Source organism: Mesoplodon densirostris, chromosome 17 (assembly GCF_025265405.1).
Source record: "Mesoplodon densirostris isolate mMesDen1 chromosome 17, mMesDen1 primary haplotype, whole genome shotgun sequence".
NCBI lineage: Eukaryota > Metazoa > Chordata > Mammalia > Artiodactyla > Ziphiidae > Mesoplodon > Mesoplodon densirostris.
Genome location: NC_082677.1, coordinates 18,295,052 through 18,312,271, shown reverse-complemented (window position 1 = coordinate 18,312,271; position 17,220 = coordinate 18,295,052). Strand labels below are relative to the sequence as shown.

General features: G+C 37.3%; 2 protein-coding genes across 8 annotated transcripts in view; one reads left to right on the top strand and one right to left on the bottom strand.

Annotated features, from left to right (window-relative positions):
* CAB39L (calcium binding protein 39 like) overlaps positions 1-13,495 on the bottom strand; it is a 107,517-nt gene extending 94,022 nt beyond the window's left edge. For 2 of the 6 annotated variants that reach the window (XM_060080127.1, XM_060080132.1), the window contains exons 1-2: positions 890-991; positions 197-272 (exon numbers count right to left, since the gene is read on the bottom strand). The gene's annotated coding sequence lies outside the window, so the exon portion shown is untranslated. Of the gene's footprint in view, positions 1-196; positions 273-889; positions 992-13,443 lie in introns of those variants that run through there. The other 4 variants (XM_060080128.1, XM_060080130.1, XM_060080133.1 and 1 more) reach the window with 4 other exon arrangements.
* Positions 13,496-13,732: 237 nt separating this feature from the next.
* The window catches only part of SETDB2 (SET domain bifurcated histone lysine methyltransferase 2), an 89,178-nt gene continuing 85,690 nt past the window's right edge, over positions 13,733-17,220 (top strand). For both annotated transcript variants that reach the window (XM_060079694.1, XM_060079692.1), the window contains exon 1: positions 13,733-14,280. The gene's annotated coding sequence lies outside the window, so the exon portion shown is untranslated. The remainder of the gene's footprint in view (positions 14,281-17,220) is intronic.

Genomic DNA, 17,220 nt, shown 5'->3' with positions numbered 1-17,220 from the left:
TTTACATATTTGGTGGATGTCTTGTCTATCATACTGCCAGAAATGGAAGTCTATTTAATACTTCTACAATTGCTTTGTAAAATTTAAATCAGGATATTATAATTACTCCTGTAAATTTTATTTTAGTGTGTTAGCTATAGTTTATAAGTCTGTCAAGGGTACTTATAATCTTGACTGAGTTATTATATTAGCTTACCTTAGAAGTTGTGTATCATCTGCAAATTTTCTTCAACTTTCTCAGCCTTCACCAAAGTCACTGATCAACACAGCTTCTGACAAAAAGAAAAGTTTAAAAATTAATTTAAAAAATACTTATAGAAATTTCAACATTTTTCTTATTATCAAGTACATAGAATTATAAATTGAATTTCCATCATAATCATATACAAATGAATCAAATTAAAATAGGAATATCTCCCTACCCCAATTACTTCAAGTGGTAGACTTTTTAAAAAGTAGTACTGAACCAAATAAAAATATTTCATCATTAGGGAAAACCAGTAGAAATGTGAAGGGGTGGCTTAGATGAGGGGAACTCTAGCACCACTGAAATCTCTATCAGCCCTAACCTTCCACAGGAGGAAACCACCTTATCTAAACTAGTATCTTAAAGGCCAATATAAAAAGGTTGTGCAAAGCTTAGAAGAGCTTTGAAGTGTCACGAAGGGAAGCTTTGAAAGGTTTTTTGCTTTTAACAGCATCATGAAAACCCATGCCTGCTAGATTTTTTCTTTTCTGCTTTGCCATAGTTTTAGTTCACATCTGTCACTAATTTCAGTCATCAATGGCAACTTTTAGAAAATTTCTATCTCCAATATCAGTATGAGGGCGTGTATGTGTGCATGTGTATATGCTTACATTTTCCCATTAGAAATAAGAGAAAACTTACACTCTCTCCTTTAATACAATGTTCTTGCATGAAGAACGTATAAACCACTGACTTTGGGTCTGCATCTTTATTTATTTTCTGAGCAGCAACTACTGGTTTAAACAGAACATTTAGCTCTGGATGTTCTTTCTTCTCAATATTTGATGTATATCCTGCAATAATGTGGTAGAAAAAACACAGGCTTTGGAATCACATAGATCTGGGTTTAAATCTCAACATCCCTCTTAGGAAAATAATATCACAAGTCTCAATGGGTAGCTGCACGAGCCAAATTATATAGCATATATATATAGTGCCCAGCACAAAGCCTGCTACGTAACCTGTACTCTGTTATGTTAGCTGTCCTTCTGTGTAATTTTGCACTTCATTTCCACTTTGCTCAATCTAAGTCATAGCCCTGATAAACTACTGTGGTTTTGTTCAACAATTAACATTTTGCAACACTTATTTTACCCAACAATAGACATAAAATACTTTAAAAATAGCAATACAACAATTATACTACTGAATATACCCTGCTAAGAAGATACAGTTATCCCTTGGTATCCATGGGGGATTGGTTCCAGCTCCATCCCCCCATGGATACCAAAATCCACGGATGCTTAAGTTCCTTATCTAAAATGGCATAGGGTTTGCAAATATCCTATGCAAATTGCACATATACTTTAAATCATCTCTAGATTACTTATAATACCTAATACAATGTACATGATATATAAATAGTTGCCAGTATGGGGTAAATTCAAATTCTGCTTTTTGGAACTTTCTGGAATTTTTTTCCCTGAATATTCTCAATCCGTGGTTGGTTGACTCTGCAGATGGAGAATCTGAAGATACAGAGGGCCAATGTACAGTCCAAAATCTATGTTCTAAAGTCACTAAAATTGTTCCTTTTCTTGTGTGGCTATGTCACCAAACTTCTATACAGTTATGTAAATTTATTTCCTTTGTAGAGTTTTCTTCTCTTTCTACCTTTTTACTTAATTTAATTTTTGAATATGTAAACATACACGATTCTAAGATTGAAACCATGTAAACAAGTTATAATTAGAGAACTCTCTCTATCATTGGCACCTTTCTCATTCCTTCCTTCTACATATTTAATAGATTCCTCTATATACTCTTCTGTACCTTTGTTTTTTCCACTTTGTAATATATATTCTGCAGATCACCCGATATTGGTACATGGAGACTTTCTACATTCTATTTATGCCTTCTAGTGAAAAGGGTGACTTGGAAGGGACACCATCAACCTGAAGATTATTCCATTGTTACATGTACTTTAATCAGTTCCCTATTAATGGGCATTTTGGTTATTTCCAATCTTTCGCTAATACAAGTAATTCTGTTGTGACTAAATTGATACAAATGCCAGTTTATATTTTATGCCAGTGTGTCCTTAGAACAGATTCTTAAGTTAGATGTCTGAGTCAAAAGACACACGCATATGTGATTCTGCCAGATACTACTAAATTCCCTCCTGGGCTTTGTGCTTTTGTATCCCCACCAGAAATGCATCAAAGTGCCTGTTTCCCCACAGTCCATAGAATATTTTATGTAACTACAGATTTTGGTGAGAAAGGCTTTAGTGTAGTTGTGGTTTTTTAGAATAGGTTTCATTTGTATTTCTCTTTGTATGACTGAAGTTGAACATTTTTTATATGTTTTGTCATCTGCATTTTTTTTCCATGAAATCTATTTTTATATCTTTGGCCTATTTTTCTACCAGGTTGATGGTAATTTGCTTTGATTTTTGGAGGCTATTTTCATTAAGGAAATGAGCTCTTTGTGCTGTATATTCAAATATTTCTTCCCAGTTTGTCACTTGTCGTTTGACTTTGTTCATGGCATTTGTCACCATGTAAATATTTTTTTAATATAGTGGAATTTATCATAGTTTTAATTTTCTTCTGAGATTGAGTCATAGTTATAAAATCTTTGGCTTACAATTTCATAGACTTTAAATTTGTTCCATGCCTATTTTGCTTTGTATGTTGCCATTGAGAAGTTTGTTGCTAACCTCTTCTTTCTGCCTGGAAGTCCAGAGGTACTTTTCATTATCTTCAAAGTCCAGTAGTTTTATTAGGACATGACTTAGTGTTGACTACTTGGGATCAATTTTCCCAGTACACAAGGAGCATTTTCAATACATAGATTTAAATCTTCTGTTACTTCTAGAATGTTTTCATGGATTTAAGTTTAAATATTGCCTCAGCTACTGTTTTTTTTCTTCTTAGGAACTCTAATTTTACATATTATCTATATAAATCATTTTCTCTCTGACTTTTTACCTTTCTTCATTTAATTTTCATTCTTTTGGCTGTCTTCATATTTTTTCTCAATGCCCCTTATACTCTTTCCATTAGGTATCTTGGATTTTAGCTTCATTTTAAAAGATGATTATTTTTTGTCTTCATTTCGTTTCCTGAGTTCAGTAAATTCACCTTCCATTTCTTCCCTTCTTTTTTTGTCTTGGGGTTCTGAATTTGAGACTTTATCTCTGCAAATGCTTGTTTAAGGGTATTTCATTGAGGTAGGAGTATTTAATTCAGGTAGTTTTCTTTAGCTCTTTAGTTGAGTAAGCTTTGGGGGAGACTTTCTATCAGCTGAAATATTTTGATTCTCATTTTATTTTTTCTACTTATAGTAACCTTATATGGGTGCTGCCTATCATTTTCTGTTCATTCTGAAGGGTTTCAATTTTCCTAAACTAATTAACAACGGTACATAGACAGGAGTGAGGGATTTGCAAGAAATACTGGATTTTTTTAGTTCAATAGCACCTCCTGTTGGTTTAATAAAGTACAGACTTTTAAAAATCAGTGACTCCTTTTTGGGTGAAAAAGGGTTCATCTATCTTCTACTCTGTTTCACCAAGATCCTTAGTTTCTACTACCTCTTCGTCCTCTTTACCACCAAGCCTCCAGGTAAATGGTGACCCTTCCAAGTCATTCTGTTCCCAGAAGCAATACCTTTCTGAGATGGCCCCTTTGATCCCGTGTACTTTCAAGTCCCTTTTGTCTAAGGAATCTCAAACCTTAGTATTTCCCTCCTTAGGTTTTCTCTTTTTGGAGTTACTTTACTTGCATTCTACTGATGCCAGTTCCTGCTTCCTTTTTCTCTGTTCTGAAGTCTCAACCTCATTTGTCACCTCAGCATGGGGTCTAGAGCTGAGTCTGCTGCATTTCAGTTTATCTGCCTACATAACCATAATTTGAAATTACATTAGTTAGGCAAGGGTGGTGGTGATTCACTTTGCTCTCCTTACAGATCTGTATGTTTGTTTGTTTGTTTTAATAAATTTATTTATTTATTTATGGCTGCATTGGGTCTTCGTTGCTGCGCGTGCTTTCTCTAGTTGCAGCAAGTGGGGGTTACTCTTCGTTGCGGTGCGTGGGCTTCTCACTGCGGTGGCTTCTCTTGTTGTTGAGCACGGGCTCTAGGCGTGCGGGCTTCAGTAGTTGTGGCTCGTGGGCTCTAGAGCACAGGTTCAGTAGTTGTGGTACATGGACTTAGTTGCTCCTCGGCATGTGGGATCTTCCCGGACCAGGGCTCGAACCCATGTCCCCAGCATTGGCAGGTGGATTCTTAACCACTGCGCCACCGGGGAAGCCCTATATGTTTTTTTTTAAAGGATGTTTGGAGAGATTTGGATTTAGACAGTTGCCACCATCCTACAGAAGACTTGACCCAGGTTTAATTTTTTAATTTTTAGATTATTTTCTAGTCTTATTACATGTGGTCAAAATTTTGACTTTTTATATTTTGGAATTAATATATTCTTTGTGGTCTAATACATAATAGATTTTTATAACTGTCCTATGTGCATTTGAGAAGACATATTCTCTATTAATGGATTCAGACTTTGATACAAATCTGTAAGATCTACCTTACTGATTATGTATAATAATGACTAATTTTCTTGGTCCACTTAACCTGACATTTTGAGAGAGCTGTGTTAAAGTCTTCTATTATTAGCAGGTTTCTATTCCTTTTTACATCTAGTAGTTTTTACTTTATGAAAACTACTGATGTGTCATTTGGTAAATAGATATTTAAAAAAATCTTCATTGTAAATATAACCGTTAGCTTTATATGGGCTATTTTATAATATCCTTCATCTTAATGCTTTTTGAACTAAACTCTGCTTGTCTGATACCAAGATGATGAACCTTGCTTTTTTAAAAATTTGCATTTTTCTGATATGTTTTCACCCTTCCCTCTATTATTGTTATTTTAAAATTATTCTTCATTTCTTATGAACTCCTTTTATTATTCATACTTTTTACAACTGTATCTTTTGCATACAGCGATCATTAAGTAAGTTGAGCCCATATACATTTATTAATACACCTGATATATTTAGTGTTGTGATAATGATTCATGTTCTATTCATTTTGTGTGTGTGTACAGATAAGTACATATAGAAAATAAATACATATAGAAATAAAATACATATAGAAAATGTGTGCATATCATTACATAGTTCTCTTTGCTCTTTTTAGGGTAGGTATTTCTTTTAGTATTTAGGAAAGTTTTTGTTATTGGGGTTAACTCTATAGTAATATCTTTATACAATACTCGTCATTCCCCTCCCCTCTTTTTAAGATACTGTTAGTTCCCTGCAATTAGCAGTAACAAAATTAGTAACTCCCTCTTCTCCCCCACCATCTAGTTTTGATCACTGGTATTACTTTTATTAGCATTTTATCTTACTCATCTAAGTATACATACTTATTTATAGTATGTTTATGTCCATCAGTCAGCTTCAAGTGCTATCCTTTACCTTACAGCTAATTCCTATGAGGCAAACAACCACTTTTTTCTACTTTTCACTTATACTCCCCTACCCCCCTCCCTTTTTCTGTGGGCTATGTTTTTTCTACATCATCAGATTATACAACATTTACATACCATTCTACCACAATTATTCCCATCTTACAATCTTAGTGCTACACAATATATACTCAGGGCTTACCACCTGACCTCATGTCAAAGATTCTCCAGTCATTTCCTGGTTGTCTGAAATTTGTTCTCTAGTATATTCTTCAAGAAAGATTCATAGGAACAATATTCTTTTGAGTTGTTTTATGTTCATATATGCTTGTTAATGGCCTGAATTCTTGAAGTATAATTTGGTGAGATATGGAATATTTATTTCCTTGAATATTTAAAAAATGTTGCTTTGTTATTATCTGGCATGAAATGTTGCTGCTAAAAAAATCTAATCCAGGACTTCCCTGGTGGCGCAGTAGTTAAGAATCTGCCTGCCAATGCAGGGGACACAGGTTCAAGCCCTGGTCCAGGAAGATCCCACATGCCGTGGAGCAACTAAGCCCGTGAGCCACAACCACTGAGTCCATGCGCCGCATCTACTGAAGCCTGTGTGACTAGAGCCTGTGCTCTGCAACAAGAGAAGCCACCACAATGAGAAGCCTGCGCACCGCAACGAAGAGTAGCCCCCGCTCACTGCAACTAGAGAAAGCCCACGCGCAGCAACGAAGACCCAACACAGCCAAAACTAATAAATAAATAAAATAAATAAATTTTTATATAAAAAAATCTAATCCAGTCTAATTTTCTTTACAGGTTTACTTGGTCTTTTTTCCATGGGTGCAGAAAGATTTTTTTTCTTTATTTTTAAAATCCAACAATTCTACAAGAATCCTCCTGTGTTAACTGACTGTTCTGAGTTGAATTCCCCAGATGCACAGTGTGCCTTTCAACGTATACAGATTTAAACCTTCTTTAAAGTTTTCCTGAATTATAGGTCTAATAGTTGTTCTGTTCCACTGTGTTGGTTTACAATTTTTTTATCATGGTAAAATAAGCAACATAAACAACAATAATAAACAACAAAATAAACAACATAAAACGTACCATTTTAAACATTTTTAAGTATACAATCCAGTGGCATTAAGTATATTCACAATATACTTGTTAATGTTACATAACCATCACCTCTATGCTTTGGCTTAACAAAACCAAATACACTCCTAATACACTTATTTTGGCTCTCTGTCTGTCTTGTCACTTTCTTTTCCTTAAAAAAATATTTATTTATTTGGCTGCGCCGGCTCTTAGTCACAGCACACGTGGGATCTTTGTTGTGCCATGCGGGATCTTTAGTTGAGGCATGTAAGATCTAGCTCCCTGACCAGGGATCGAACCCAGGCTCTCTGCACTGGGAGTGTGGAGTCTTAACCACTGGACCACCAGGGAAGTCCCTATCTTGTCACTTTCTTTTGGCCCCTTTTCAAAAATCTTTATCTGTTTGATTTTCTTCAATTTTCTCTTATCTACTCTTTATTTCTCTTATTGTGCTATGATGTATATTCACTCTTGTTTTCTTTCTAATTTAATCATCATTAAAAACATCCTTTTTTCTGGGTATCCCTGGTGGCGCAGTGGTTGGGAGTCCGCCTGCCGTTGCAGGGGACACAGGTTTGTGCCCCGGTCCGGGAAGATCCCACATGCCGCGGAGCGGCTGGGCCCGTGAGCCATGGCCGCTGAGCCTGCGCGTCCGGAGCCTGTGCTCCGCAACGGGAGAGGCCACAGCAGTGAGAGGCCCGCGTACTGCAAAAAAAAAAAAAAAAAAAAAAAACCATTTTTTCTAATTCTTTCTGGAGTTCTGCCAGCTCTCATTTCACATCCTTCTATATAGCTTATTCACCTCATTTCTGAGCTCCTTTTATTTCTGATTTGTGTGGTTCTTTCAAAGGTTTCATCTTTCCCTTAATTTCTCTTTGCTTTATTTTGAAATATTTAATTACCATTTTCATCTGCTCTTTGGCCACTTTTTTTCTGGTGTGTTTTCATTATATGATGCAATGCTCCATGGCTCATGTGGTTTTTTTTCTTATGATAACTTAGTATGTAATTATCTCATAGTCCTTTTTCCAATATATTTATATGTTATCCTAGACTAAGAGGTTCGTTCCTGTGTCACATTGTACGGACATACTTCAGTTTTTAAAGATTCATTCCCCAGTTGAATATCTGGGTTGTTTCCAGTTTTTGGTGATTACAAATACAACTGCTATAAATACTTGCAGAGAGGAGACTACAGGTTTTCATTTCACTTTTCATGAGAAAAGCATACAGCAGTTGTTGGGGAAATGCAAATTAAAGTCATAATAAGATGTCACTTCATATCTCATTATAATGGCTAAAATTTAAAAAAAAACACAAAAAACTGATAATTCCAAATTCTGGCAAGAGAGAGAAGCTAATGGAGCTCTCATATCTTGCTGGAAAATTTCAATCTAGGAGTGGGATTGCTAGGTCATATAATAAAGGTATGTTGGATTTTATAAGAAACTGTCAAAGTCTTCCAAATGGCTATAGTACTTGCATTCCCACCGGCAAGATTTGAGTCCTGTTGCTTTGTATCCTTGCCAGCACTTGTGTTCTTTTCTTTTTCTTTTTGTTTTGTTTTGTTTTTTGCCATTCTAAGAGGTTGTATAGTGGAATCTCACTGCATTTCCTCAATTACTATTATATACTTTTCTCATGTAACACAAAATAATGATTATTTTTCTATGTCATTAAATAGCCTGTATCACTAAATACCCTTTGAAAATAATCCTTTTAAAAGGTTGAAATATAGCCTATTGTGATGGGTGTGCCGTAATTTATAAAACCATTCTTCCACCATTGGGTAGTTTTTATTTCCAATTTTTCACAAGTATAAGATTACATTGTGATCAAAAAGTTTTGACTCCATCTCCATTTTCACAGAAGCTTCCTAGAAAGGGTCAAAGAGTATACATATTTATGTCTCCGATGCATCCCGACAAATTGCTTTAAGTATTTATTTCTTTAATTACAAGTTAAATACTTTTCATGGAAGCCGTTTGTGCTTGTACTTTTGTCACCATGAGTCCATGTCCTTTGCTCATTTTCTGTTGGGTACTGATGTTTTTATATGTTGATTTGTAAGAAATGAATACACTCGCCAAAAGTATAGACCACACTTTACATGTAAAGCAATATAGGCCTACCTCTGACCTCCCCACTCAATTCTTTATTCTATTTGAAAAATGAAATATACTTCAAATGAACAATTATCGAATATCAATTACATACAAACATGTGTTCATCAGATTCAGGAAGTAGTCTTGCCTTCCAGGGAGTTATTTTGTTTCTCACAAGCTTGTAAGAAGCAAGTAGCATTGTATAAAATGCACAATTTGAGTATAGCGTGATTAGAAGAGATTGTGATTGAATGAAACCTATTTATACTTTAAGAGGAAGTTGAGCTAGGCATTGATTACTTTCAAAAGAAAGTAATTTTGGAATATGGAAATCATTTTTACACACAGAGAAAAGGAAAGTACCAGTCCCTAGGTCTGCAAGTGATAGGCCATGAGCACAATATTTGAGGGTCACAAGCAACCCACCTTACTTCTCCCAAATGTAACTGAAGGAACCTAACAGAATCATCAAAAGTTCAGGAAATCATCAATCATACAATGGCATATAAAATGTCGTTAAGAAAAAGAAAAGGAAGGCCTAAATTAGAGCAGTGGCAGTGAGAGCAGAAAATGAAGAAAGCCATTTTGGAGGCTAAAGCTACAGATTATACAGTTGGGCAAAAGGGGAGGTAAGAATTTGAAGTTTTACATCTGAGCCACTCAGAAGATGCTTATCCCATTAATCAAGATAGGAAACATGAAAGAGGAATAGTATATAAATTGAGTAGATCTAATTGTCCAAAAGGCTGTGAGAAATGTGTGTTAAGTGCTTAAGAGAGCAGAACTTGACTTTAGAATTAGGGCTCATTTGCACAAAAATGATGGTTTAAACAGCAGGAACAAATGAGATTTCAAAGGGAGAAGTCACAGTAAAGGCAAAACTTTAGTGTTTCAGTTCCTCTGTCCTTTAAAAAAAACAAAATATATAATAATTTAAAGTTTACTCCTTTAAGTGAAATATGAATGTCCCATGTGTTTACCTCACAATCATTTTCAGTAGTTAATGGACATTCTCATGATTCAGGCATCCGATCAATTTCATTGATTAGCTGAACACCACAAACTGCAGTAGTTATTTTGATCCTTACATAGGTTTTTTTTTGTTTCTCTGTTTTTTTTTTTTTTTTTTTCCTGCGGTACGTGGGCCTCTCACTGTTGTGGCCTCTCCCGTTGCGGAGCACAGGCTCCGGACGCGCAGGCTCAGCGGCCACGGCTCATGGGCCCAGCTGCTCCGCAGCATGTGGGACTTTCCCGGATCAGGGCACGAACCCGCGTCCCCTGCATCGGCAGGCGGACTCTCAACCACTGCGCCACCAGGGAAGCCCTATTTCCCCCAATTTTTGTTTGTAAAAAATGTCTTTAGTCTCCCAGGCTTTCCCTGAGTTCCAAAGAGCAGGCACAGGCAGTTACTAATTAGGGAAATGAGAGAATGCAGAAACAAAGGAAAAGCAGTTAAACAAGAAAAATAATGGCAGTAAAATTCAGCGATAAAGCAGAGTCCTAGTTCCTCCTCAAGGGATATACATAACAATCTGACAGATATCTTTGTCAGGAACTAAGGCCCCCCACTCACCCAGGTGGAGGACAGTGACTACATTCTCAAGCACTAGACCCCAGACTGGTTGGAACCAGAAGATTGATGACTGAGATTCCTGAAATGTCATCCTGCTACCTCACCACCAACCAATCAGAAGAAAGTCATGAATCTTGCAGCCCTCACCCCCAAATGTTGCTTTTAAAACTGATCCCCTGAAAACCAACCAGGAGTTCGGGTCTTTTGAGCATGAGCTGCCCATACTCCTTCCTGGGCCCTGCAATAAATGGTGTACTTTCTTTCACCATACCCAGTGTCAATAAATAGGCTTTGCTGCATGGCAGGTGAGCAGGCTCAAGTTTGGTTCAATAACAAATATAGTCAATATTTTATAATAACTTTGTATGATGTGTAATCTATAAAAATATTGAATTACTGTGGTTTATACCTGAAAATAATATAATAAGTCAACTATACTTTAATAATAATAAAAAAGAAGTGCTTATAATCACTCTAAAACCTTCACTCATAAAATCATTTGGGTTTTTTAAGTACCAAACACAAGAATTCCAAACAGGTTCTGAGAGCAGTTTTTATTGACTTTTTTATGCTCTTTTAGATAAAGAGATTCTAATATACATTCTGTCACAAAACATATTCATTTAAATTTTTTCTTTTATAATTAAATGGTGCATCACTTGATAATGGGAAAAAAATCTAAATTTGTATATATGAGACTGCAATAAAAAATAATCTCTAACATACCAATCTAAGTTAAATGACTTTTACTTAAAGTCACTTAACATTGTTCATGCAAAAGTGATATTTTAAAAAATTTCTACAGATCTTCAGATTATATATTATGAAATCTAGAGAACTGTATTCTTCAAAGAAAAATCTGAAGACACTTACCTAATTTGTTATTTTAAAATTACTTACATACAGAACATATTTATGCAATATAGTAAATGTAAACGTAGTATTTTGACTTTAAGTTGTGTTAAAAAGAAAATAGATTGGGATTGACATATATACACTAAATGTATAAAATGGATAACTAATAAGAACCTGCTGTATAAAAAATAAAATAAAACTAAAAAAATAGAAAATAGAAAAGCAATAAATTTTCTTCAGCAGAAGAGAGCGAAGGCACTAATAAGTTTGGTATCATTTACCGAGATTGTACACTTTCAAGAAAAAATGGCAACTACAGCATTATTAGTTGAGGGTTCATTTTCATTATCTAAATTTCCTTATAGTAGAATCTCATAAACAGACCTCACAAAAGGTTTATGCACCTATCCTCATTATTACTCACATGTATAAAGTGGAAGCAACAAATAAATTTAGTTCAAATTGCAGGTCAAGTTTTCCAGAAAGCAGGTTAAAAAATTATGTTTCAGTTAGGCTAAAAAAATGTATATATCCATACCTCCCAATTACTGTATGTTTTAAATTTATTCAATCAACAATTACACTTTTGAATATATGCCAGTAACTATGATATGTGAACGCTATCCAAAAGTTTTTGCAAACATTTACTGAGCAGCTACTTTGTGTTATCGGTGTTTGTTAGCCACCAATCGCTTACTTTTTTTTTTTTTTTTGGCTGCACTGCACAGCTTGCGGGATCTTAGTTCCCCAAACAGGGACTGAACCCGTGCCCCCTGCGGTGGAAGCACAGAATCCTAACCACTGGACCGCCAGGGAATTCCCACCAACTTTACTTTGATAGCCTAAGCCTAAACAGTCCTCCCTAGAAATCCGCCCAGGATTGGTTCCAAAACTCTCCGCAGACACCAACATTCCTTACGTACCTCAGCCATCAACTCAACACTAAGTTACTGATACTTGAACTCTTGCAACTTAAGTTTTTAAGACTCATGAATAAAAAGTAAAATTGTAAAAGAAAATTAATTTTCAATTATTATTTTACTGCTGTTCTCTTTGGTATTCCTGCCATGGTACTTTTGAGTTGGGTTAACAGTTAACCTTGAATAAATGAAAACTAAACTCAAGGCAATAAGTGTCTTTGCTTTCTTCTCATGAGTGTCAAAACTGCTGAAGTTAATCACAAAATATTAACCTTTTAGCTAGGTTTTCAGATCCGATAAAATTTCCCCTCAAATGAGTGACCATGCGTGCTTTCTACTTCGATTTTTTAAAATAATGAGGAAAAGGAGGTAATTCCTGTCTCCCTCCTCCCATCCCCAAAGAGCTGAGAAGTTAAGATGCTTTTTCATACAAAAACCTCTCCCTACCCATGACGAAGCAACCAAGGATGCCAAGGCAAACCCGGAGATTCCTAAATCTTCAGCAGATTGTAACAAGGAAAACCAAAATTTGACAAATTCTTCCTTCATTTCCACTGTTTCTGCAAAGATCAACCACTTTCTTGCTTTTAAAAACAGACCACTGCAGGAATGCTGGCTGTACACTTAATGAATAAAAACTGCCCTAACGCAGAACCTGACGCTCACTACTACCAAAGGAGGGCCTTAGTCAGAGGTTAACTACCGAGTAGGGCAAACATTTTAGCAGTCACTCCCTCGCAAACGACAGAAAATGAAGACGTCTCTTTCGAATCTGAGGACAGTCGTGAGGTATCTCCCCCTGTCCCCTTCCATTACCAGTCTTGTTCCTTTCTGAATCAGGCAGTCCATCAGCCAACCTCTTTTGTCAGTAAAGAGGGTTAATGGTCAGAATCTTTTCGAGACAAAGATTATTGGAATAGTTCCCTGGAAACCAAGGGATCACTGTTAAGGCATCAGAGTCCTCTCCAAGCCCCGACAATAACAAACCAACCAAAGCCTGCAATCCCCATCACCGCCACCATTTATCGCTCTTCCTAGCCAGGGCTGAGACTCAGACCAGGAAAACCTTTCCCTTTCAGGGAAGTAAGAAGGCGCCAGGTCTGTTTCCTCAGGCCCTTCCTCTCCTCCACTGCTCCCTCAGAACACCTCTACATCTTGAGCTGCTAAGTACGCTTTCAACCGCCAAGCAGCCCCGTCCCAGACACACCCAAGATGGCTCCAACCACCTACCAGAGGAAACAGCTGAGCCACCACTCCAGCGATGCCGTCCTCTCGACTGCGGATATCCCCATTGGTCCATTCAGTGAGCGCGAGACAACCCGAGAGTTCTGACAGCCAATCGGGAGACGGCGCGCTCCGGCGCTGCCGCGTTGCCGACGGTACGCGCGCGGAAGTTCTGAGGCGTGGGCCCAGTGGGTGTGCAGCCAATGGGCTCCGGGCCAGGTGGTGGGAAGCTTCAGTGTCCGACTCCTCCCATTTCGGGTTCGCGTTAGGCCTGGCCGTTAGGGTTTGGGCGGTCCTCCGTCCCGGCTGAAGCGAGGCGGGACTGTTTTTGCCGAGGTGAGGTCTAGTAAATGGTGAAGTACTTCCCGGCCAGAGGACACCTGGGGCCGTGGGGTCTCGGTGGCGTGCAGTGGGAGAGGAGTCAGACCCGCGGGGGAACCCAGCCTCGCCAACGGAGCGGAAGGAGCGCAGCCCTCCGGTCTGGCGGGCGGCGTGGAAACCGCAGTCGAGCCGGTGTAACCGAGGCACGGTCGTGGTTGGCCCACCGGACGGCTCTTTCGGCCCAGCACCCGGGAACGCGGCGGAGCTCTCGGCCGCGTGGATCCCAGCCCTTGTCACCTCCCTTCTTTCACCCACGTGCAGTCCGCGGCTGGAGAAGGGACTGCGGGCGCACTGAGTTCTCAACCCGCATTCCAGTCTCTTGTCACCCGGTGCACATCTTCATGTGAGGTGATTCCTAAGCAGCTGGGGAACCTGAGGCTGTAAAAGGGGCTGCGGGGAGTGGACTGCAGTCCAAAATCCAGAAGCAGAATTTGATGGTTTAACCACTGACCCATTTCACAGGTAAGACCACACAAACCCTAAATAAGTAAAATCATTTACCCAAGATCACGGAGTTGAGGTCAGATCCTAAGAGCTCCTGACTCTTTAAGTTAATCACAATCCAATAAGGAATTATCCCCAACAGGTAGTTAAATAAAATAAGGAACAGTATGTAATTGTGCTCTTTGGCAGGTGGAAACCTGCAGTGAGCTCTGCATGTATTAATGAGGCGGTAGATTGGAATAATCAAAAAACGGGCCCCCAAACCAGGCTGCTTGATTCCTTAGTTGTTCTCTGCCACTTACAGTGTGGCGGCTTTAGCTTCCTTGTGAGAAAAACGGGCATGCTAATTTGTCCCACATGATTGTTAGGCACATTAATACGAACACGTGAAGTATTTAGAAGCCTGCCTGTCACATGGTTTATACGCAATAAATGTTCATTACTGTCATCACAATTAAAACATAACAGGAAATGGTCACAGTTTCCTAAGAGCCTATTTGTAAAAACGAAAAGGAACCACAAATTGAAGCGAAACAGACTATTTTTCTGCCAAAATGAAAAAGAAGGGGAAAAAATATGAGCAAATTTTAAAATCCTGTTACACTCTCAGATAATGCTGGTTGTCTCTGGATGATGAGATTATGAGTGATTTAAATTTTCTTCACTATGCTTTACTATATTTTGCAAATTTTCTTCAGTAAACATGTTTTAATTTTGTAAGTTTAGTTACTTTTAAATTTTCAGAAGGTATGAACAACACTGGTGAGAGCTTTCTTTAAAACGAAGCTATTACTGAGTGTACTTGTATGCTACAGGTGGAAGTATAAATTGGTAGAACATTTCTGGAAGGCAGTTTGGCAGTATGCTCCAGAAGGCTTTAAAATGGACAGTCCCTTTTTGAAAGTTATATACTTAATTTTTAAATTAGTGCATTTTTACATTCTCCTTTTATGAAATTAGAACCTTACAGATAAAGAGCACAATCCACAATCCCTGAATTACCTACCCCCTTCTCCCTCCATTCCACACTCAAGACTTTGATGCAGAGCATTCAAGTCCTTTTTTACACTTACATATTCTCTGTAGGTGCATATATGCATTTGTAATTCTTAAAAATCGAAATGGTATCATACTATATAATTTTGTAATTTTATTCACTTGACAGTGTTTTTGCAGTGTAAACGTGTTGTTATTTTATAGCTTGTTATGTTATTTACAGCTCGTTTCTTTCACCTGCTCGGTAGTGTTCCAATGTATGACTGAATTGTTCTGTTAATGTAAAATATTTATCTTTGTCTCATTAATCGATTTTCATGTTAAATTATATTTTGCTTTATATGTACTATGTCGCGCATTTTATTTACCATTCTCCTCTTGATGGACATTAGGTTGTTCAGTTTTTCACCTTTCAGACAGTGCTGCAGAGATATCCTTGTATTTGTATTGCTGTGCACATGTGCTGTTTCTCAAGAATATATACCTAAAAGTGGAATTGCTTGGTTTTAAGTTATGAACATTTTTAATTTTAATAGGTATTGCCAAATTTGCCTCCAAAATACTTCTACTAATTTACACATCCTACAAAGTAGTCTATGACAGTTCAATTTTCCTACAATCTAGATCAACATGAGATACTATCTTTGTACTTTTTGTCCATCTGATGGATGAAAATTATACTCATTTAAAAATTCTTTTCATTCTCTAATTACCAGTAAAACTGCAGTATCTATTCATATGTTTATTGACCTATAATATATATGTTTCTATAATTTCTTTTTTCAAATTGCCCATTTTTCTATTGAATTATCTTTTTCTTAATGATTTGAGGAGTTCTTTATGCGTCCTGGTTACTGTGTATCCTGTATAATTTTTAAAAATTTCTTTAGAGTCTGTGGCTATGCCCACTTTTTGTTATCATTGTTAAAAAATGTTACAAGCATTTTCTCCCAACTCTTTGGTTGGCTTTTAACTTTAAGTTAAAATTTTAAGTTTGTTAGTTTTCAATTATTTATTCTACAGATAGATTTTTCTCTTCTTTACAATCTTTAGGTCTCTTTTTATTTTACTGTATTTCTCTAAGACTTCCAGTACCAAACTTCCATTGGTGGCAAGTGTCCCCATCTGGTGCCTGACTGTAACGAAAATGCTTCTGATGTTTCCTCATTGAGTATGATATTTACTTCTTTGTTTTGGTAGGTAGTCTTTATCGGGTTAAAGAAATTCTCTTTTATTCCTAGTTTGCAAGAGTCCCTCCTCTTCCCCCGCCCGCCCCAGAATAGTTGTTGACTTTTATTGAAATTCTTTTGTGTGTCTTTCTGTATTTAAAATGATAGTTTTCCTCTATTTATCTGTTAATGTAGAAATTTACATTGAGTAACTTTACAATGCTAAACTTTTTGGGTATTCCTGGTATAAACCATACTTTGGTAACATACTTTTACTCTACTGCTGCATATTTTTACTTACTATATTTGCTTCTATACCAAGAAGTGCATTTGGCCTTGAGTTTCTTTTTTTATGCGTCAAGGTTACAGTAACCTCAAAAAAATGTTGAGTAGCCTCCCATATTTTTTCTGCTCTTGAACAGTTTGTATACTATGGAAATCATCCATTCCTTGAAAGTTTTGTAGAATTCATCTATAAAACTTTTGGGACCTGGTATACTGGGAGTGAGAGATGGGGATGTGTGGCATGCAACTCTGGTAAGATCTTTAATTGTTTTTTTTTTTTTTTTTTTTTTTTTTCCTTTTGCGGTATGCGGGCCTCTCACTGTTGTGGCCTCTCCCGTTGCGGAGCACAGGCTCCGGACGCGCAGGCCCAACGGCCATGGCTCACGGGCCCAGCCGCTCCGCGGCATATGGGATCCTCCCAGACCGGGGCACGAACCCGTATCCCCTGCATCGGCAGGCGGACTCTTAACCACTGCGCCACCAGGGAGGCCCTCTTTAATTGTTTTAA